Below are 6,394 nucleotides of genomic sequence, written 5' to 3'. Positions count from 1 at the left end.
GCAAATCCCAAACACCGCCAGCACACAAAAGGGGTGTAGGCAGGGGCCCGTTGCACACAGGCGTGTGTGGCAGAGCGCGGTTGCACATGCACATTGCAGCCACCCTGTGCCGCACCCCAGCTCTATGGAGCGCATGAACTAATTACGTTAATATGCGACAACGTTTTCATAGGCGAAAAATGTTGCATGAACCCCCCTGCCCGCTGTGTGGCAGAGAGACATGAGGCAAATGCAATTGGATAACCGACATCGGATTGCGGCAAATGAAACAACCAACGAAAATCTACACTTTTTGCAAGAGTTTAAGGACTGCCCTTTGTGCCCTACTGTACTTTAGATACGCCCGATTGGTTTTGGTTCGTTCTTGTGCCGAAAATTCCAGCATTGGTATTCCCCAAGAGCTCGAACAGGGCCATTACCCAGCAGAAGCACAAGTTCCTGGGGCCAGGGCATCAAGTACATCAACTGTCAGTGTGCTGTGCCGGGCTGTGGCCCCTTTGGTGGAGTGAGAGTGCAACTGTTTGGCTATTAAGAATGCCAACACAGCCACACAGAGGCACAGAGAGAGCGATGAGCAGACGTGCACTCCAAATGCGTACGTGTTGAACGTCGGTTATCATAGCAGGTGTAGTACAGAGTAAGCCCATCAGCCCACTCCTAGCTACGAGCTAGCCTCCGCTGCCCATCCGATGCTTTCGCATTCATAAATAAGACATGCAACGTGGAAAATCTGCCCCAAACAGCCGCACACTTCATCCCGTCCATTCAGCTTAACAAGAGGCCAGCACACACACAGAGACACAAAGGAATGTCCATTCGATCATTCCCTCAAACTCTCCGAAGGCCCATCCTCTGTTCCAGGTGATGTCCTGGGGCCTGGTGCCCTCCGTCCGGTGCGTGTGCACATGCAAAGTCCTGCCGTTGACAGCGGACTGCCTGTCATTCATTCATTAATGCATTTTCCTGATTTTCACTCATTTAACTCTATAGATTTTTCATTTTGCCTATTACGTGGCAGGGGTCCTGCAGCCTGCTCCCCCTCCAGTCCGAGGGGTCAGCTTTGATGGGTAAACCCCGCAGGCTATTCGCCAGAGAGCTGCTGTGTCCTGGCTGGGAGCCATGCTTCATTTACTTTGTTGTCGGTGGCCATTAGTTTAGACGCACTTTGGCCTCGTCCTGCTCCAAATCGGTCAGCAACAGAAACAGGAACAGCACGAGGACCCGAGCACCAGGTGAAGGTTCAATGGTTGTCCCCACTCACTCTCCCTCACTCTTGGGCAATGTTTCATTGCCGTTGGCTGACTTTGGTTTCCCATTGTATAGGGTTAAGTGGTACATCTGTGTACGGGGGGTTGGGGGCATTTTGTGTGCCTGTCTGTGTGTGTGCGTAATGATGCTTCAGTTGGGGTTCGCTTTTAGCCTTTCTATCGCTGGATAAACTTTCAAATGCATCAATATAAATCAACTGTCGATCACGGAAAGCCCGTTTGAAAGCGGCAAACGATACAAAATTTAACTCAATTTTCCCTCTGAAAAGATTTTATACCACGATAATTGCTGTGGAGTAGTTGTTGCACCTTGTTTGCTCTTGGATCAGGTTTCGTCATTGTTATCGATCAGCTATCGATAACTTAGCGATAATTTGTATATGTAAAATTGCAATAAAAGTAATCTAAGCACTGATAAGCAGGTAATTCTCTACATACCCCGCGCAACCGCAAAGTGGCATCATTTATAGGTTCTCGGGGCTGCGCACTTTAATCGTTTTAATGATAACAAATCGATAAAGTTAGCATGTTGGCCAGAAATTGTACATCTTAATATGCATCCTATCCATCTACATATCTGTAACTTCGAAATCAATCAAATGGAGTGCAACCCCGGCACTCCGCTGCTCCATTTACGTGTTTGTCCACTTCACACTCCATGATTTTAGCTCGCTCATCCCTCGCGTGCCCCCTGGCAGCTGCACCTCAAGTGGCGTTCTGCCACTCTTTCTCTCTGCACAAACACAGACGACAGTTCTTCGGCTGCACAGCTGCGTTTTATCTACGAGGCGATTTTCCAAGCGCTTAAGCAACAACAACAACCCAAAGGACACGCTGCGGATAAACAAAAGTCGGAGTCCGAGTCGGAGTCCGAGTCCGAGTCCGAGTCCCAGTGAGTGGGTGTGGGTGTGAGAGAGTTGACGCTCGAGGGCAACGACAAGGACCTAGACGTAGACGCTGCCAGCGTCAAAAGTCAAAAAGGCTATAAGGACGTCGACGGCAACTTTGGTCTAAACTGAGTTTTTGGCTTTTCAGGTATAATTAATCTTGTTTAGCTCTTGTTGTTGCCTTCTTCTGCCTGACTCTGCCTCTCCCCCTGTCTCACTGTCTGTCTGTCACCTTGGGCTCCTGTTTGTTTGTGTATTTTCGTGAGGCCAGCAGCAGCAGCAGCAGCAGCAGCAGCAGCTCCTTGGATGGCCCTCTCCCTTATCCTTAATGTATTTAGAACGAGTTTAATTTGCTCGCCAGCACATTTTTCTCTCTTCAGAGCGGCGTTCCTCGGGGCCCAGGTTAACTATTAATTTTCGGACCCTGAGCAAGATTAACGACTGCATGATTGCCTCAAATTGTATGAGGGTGCAGGGGCCACAGTGGGTGCTGCTGAAGGCTCTGCTCTTGGGGTTGCCCGCACAGTGGCTGGTGGTGGTGGCTTAATGCCAAAATGCATGGCATATTTCACCCCCAAACCCCAAACATTTCCCTGCCCGCCCAATGCAATTTTGTCGCCATTTTGAAGTAAAGTTTTATTTTGTTTTCCACTTCGCTCGATTGCCCGTGAAGCTGAAGACTACGGCTACTCCGTGTCCTTTCTAGTCCTTGAAGTTAAGGTAATTAATTGCGACCCACAGCAGCTGCTCGCTGCGAAAATTGTTGCTGGATAATGGCCCATGCAAATCCTAATCTATAATTTTCTCTGCACTTTTCGGATAATCGTTGACTTTCTTTCTGCACACAATTTCGCAGCTGTAATCAGTATGTATCTCATCTGCCTTTGCCTGCCGAAATTTCGTTTCGAAATTGTAGGAAAATCCGCATTGATTTTCCAGACAAACACTCGGGAAAATTCCTTTGCTCTCGCCTCGTTGCATTTCCATTGTTTTGTGTCCAAAAATGTTGCTCGCTTTTTCACAGAAACTTCTGCTGCTCTGCTGTTAAGTAAAATGTTTCCGTTGTATCCGAAATGCTGCCAGGCGAAAGGAGTGGGACAGGAGTGGCGGGCAGAGAGGGGGTGGCGGTAGGAAAATGGGGGCAAGGATTGGTTATTTCTGTGTTGTTTGTTATTGCAGCAAAGCTGAATGTGTTTTTGCAGTTGACACCTGAAATGCAAACACATTTTGCCACAGCCGCTGAACAGGATCAGGATTTTAGCATCAGCATGAGGTTGAGGACGAGGACCAGAAACCCAGCAGCAGAATGCAGATTACAGAAATACAGATGCACCAGATGCTGCTGCTGCCTGACAAGCTGCAGTGCCTCTGTCTGCCTGTCTGCCTGTGTGTGTGCTGTTGCACATGAAAGAGTTCGAGAGGCAAAAGTTCTTGTTTTCATTTTTCAGACAACGTTTGACTCTCGACCTGCTGCTCCTACCCCCACCCCATTCCTTCTTCTATCTCTTGTTCGTAGGTCACGGCAACTGTTGACCCACTGCTAGCTGCAAGTATTTCCCATATCTGTGCAAAGATATTAATTCAATTTATCAGAGGCAAATATTCGATGGCTTCTAATTGATACATTTAGTTCAATTCATTAAACATTTACTTGATTTAGTTGAAATCGAATTCAAGCTTTAGTTTGGCTTTCAGTGATCCCACCTTTGGTCTCTGCCGCATTTGCATTTAGTGGCACTTAACAGGGAATCTCAATATTTTATGCTAAGTACTACCCCAATCGCTCGCTCACTCACTCGGTGTCTGTGTTGGCCAAGCCAAAGTTTCAATAACTGCATGGGGCAAGGGTCTGTCGTCCGTCTGGAGAGCCCATGAATCACTGCAAAGCCCCCTGCGCCACCAGTCGGACTTGTCAACGTGTCTTTGGCATTGCATCTGTTTTGGCGTTGGCTCTCAGGCAATCCAGTCAATCTCTTGCTACATTTGCATGTCCCATGTTGCCCGATCCAACTGATTTCCATTTCGATTTTGTCATCGCAAATTTAAGAATACTTTGGATGGGTTTTTCACGCTTTGATTGGCTGGAATTTCAGGGGGTTTTCCCGAGCATTGTTCACTGTTGCTGAAAGGCCAATTCCATTTGTTCTGTGCGACTGCCTAATGCAGCGTTGCATAATTTTAGCATCAAATATTTAAACGCGAATCTTTTGTGCAGCATCAAAACGTTTTCCCTCATCCGCTAAAGCTTTTCCTTTTGCCATTTCTATACCCTTCCCCCCTTTGTGAACGTTTTCGTACTATTTTCCCTCCTTTTTATTCGCTTACTTCCAGCCAAAAGCAGCGAAGCAAACGTCTGAAGGGCAAACAAACTTTTTGCCAGCGCCAGTTAATTTAGTCAATTCAGCTCCTGGTTTGCTGGCACTGCCACACACCCACACACCCACACTGCCACCCTGCCCCTGGACTCCTCTGGAGTGGGGGGCACTGCATTCCGGGAGCATTACGTTTCATTTGATTCAGCTGCTGAAATTTGTATGAGATGCATTTTAGCGGATTCGCCGTGCGAAAATTTCCACAAAATCAACAGTAAATTTAACTCAACTTTCTCAAGGAGCTGGAATCTCTGATTAAACTTTAATGGTGGGGAGTGGGAGGGGAGAGCCACACACAGCCGCAGAACACACACATAATTTGTGTGGAGTTTAAATTTTTGGTTTTGCAATTAGTTTTTTGGAGAAGTATCAGGCGGGGCTTTGGTCTTTGGATATCGGAGTGCCAGCATGTGGCCAGCAGATCCTTTAGCTTTAAGTTTCGCCAATTAGGCGGATATCCGGTGGGCCAAGCAACGGTATCTGGTTTAGTTTTTGGAGTGGGGGGGTGGGTTCGTTGTTTGTGGGCCCAAGCGGAAATAAATGGGCTGGCAAATTTCAAGCACTAAATCAGTGCAATTTTCATATCGCACAACATTATTCACAGGTTTACGGCGCACCTCAGCAGTCACTGCCCCCCGCCGGCAAACCTTCGTTTGTTTATTTGCAATGCAATTTTGTTATATATCTCCAGCTAGTATATAAGTATGCAAATACACAATGTACATACATATACATATGTAAATAGATATGTATGTACTCCGCACACGTTCACGGCTGTGCAATTTTGCTAAGCTAACTTTATGTCCACTTCTACATTTTCCGCATTTTCCAGACCCTTGCATTTTCCCCCTCCCCACAAGCATGCACCAAATGGCCATATTTCTACTTTTCCTCGACAAAAAGGAGGAGTAGAAAAAAAAAAGACGATCCAAAAAGGAAGAAGAATGCAAATTTATGGTCGGACAAAGTTGTGTAGACGTCGCAAAAGGTGGCAGCAATTATATATTGCAGAGCGTGCCACCAGGGATAGGGGCATGGCATGAACAGAGGAGGGCCAAAAGGTTAGTTGGCATCATGGCAAAAGTAAAAGTGCCCCAAGGTGTAGTATAAAAATGATTACATTTTATTTTCTTCAAGAATTTGCAAGGGGAGACCACTGTAACATATCAACATTTTTGTGACGATTAATAAATTGAGTATTTAAGCAAATTGATTGAGGATTACGCTGGACAGTCGCTTCCATAATAGATTTGGAAGAGAGACTTCTGCGGCACAGCAAAATCAAGAAGCTCATCGCAAGCAATTGATTTGTTCACTCCAATTGGGCAAACTTATTAGTTGAGGTGTGTGTTGCTTGGGAAACTGTGGGCATGGATGGGCTCGATCAAAAAGTTCTATAAAAATGCATTCCCGCATTCCGGCTGCGTAGTCTGGTGCAGCACCTTGTGGTTTGAGGTTGGAAAGAGATTTACCTAGGGCAAAATTTCAATTAGGCGCACATTTTTGTGCTGATCAATTGGGGAAAGGAAAAGTTTAAGCAGCAGAGTGTCAGCATGAAAGTTGCCAAAGTAAAACATATGTACATATTTATTGCTCGTCTTTGGCATCAAAATTGTTGCCGTTTCTTCTTCCATTTGTCTTTCCATTTGCCTTTCCTATGTACATACGTATGTACATATGAATTTAGTACACACACGAAAAAGAAGAACGAGAGAGCCCAGTCTTGAGTTGTTTTTACAGTTACTTTGCTCTCTCGCTCTCACTGTTTCAACGCTGTCACTAAAAACGCAGAGAGAATCGAAAAGAAACAGTTATGGTTTTTGCATAACAAATCTTAAATGTAACTCCCTTTACAATTTCCACACTT

The sequence above is a fragment of the Drosophila subobscura genome, chromosome E, assembly GCF_008121235.1.
Source record: "Drosophila subobscura isolate 14011-0131.10 chromosome E, UCBerk_Dsub_1.0, whole genome shotgun sequence".
Taxonomy (NCBI): domain Eukaryota; kingdom Metazoa; phylum Arthropoda; class Insecta; order Diptera; family Drosophilidae; genus Drosophila; species Drosophila subobscura.
Note: the sequence above shows the minus strand (reverse complement) of the source record.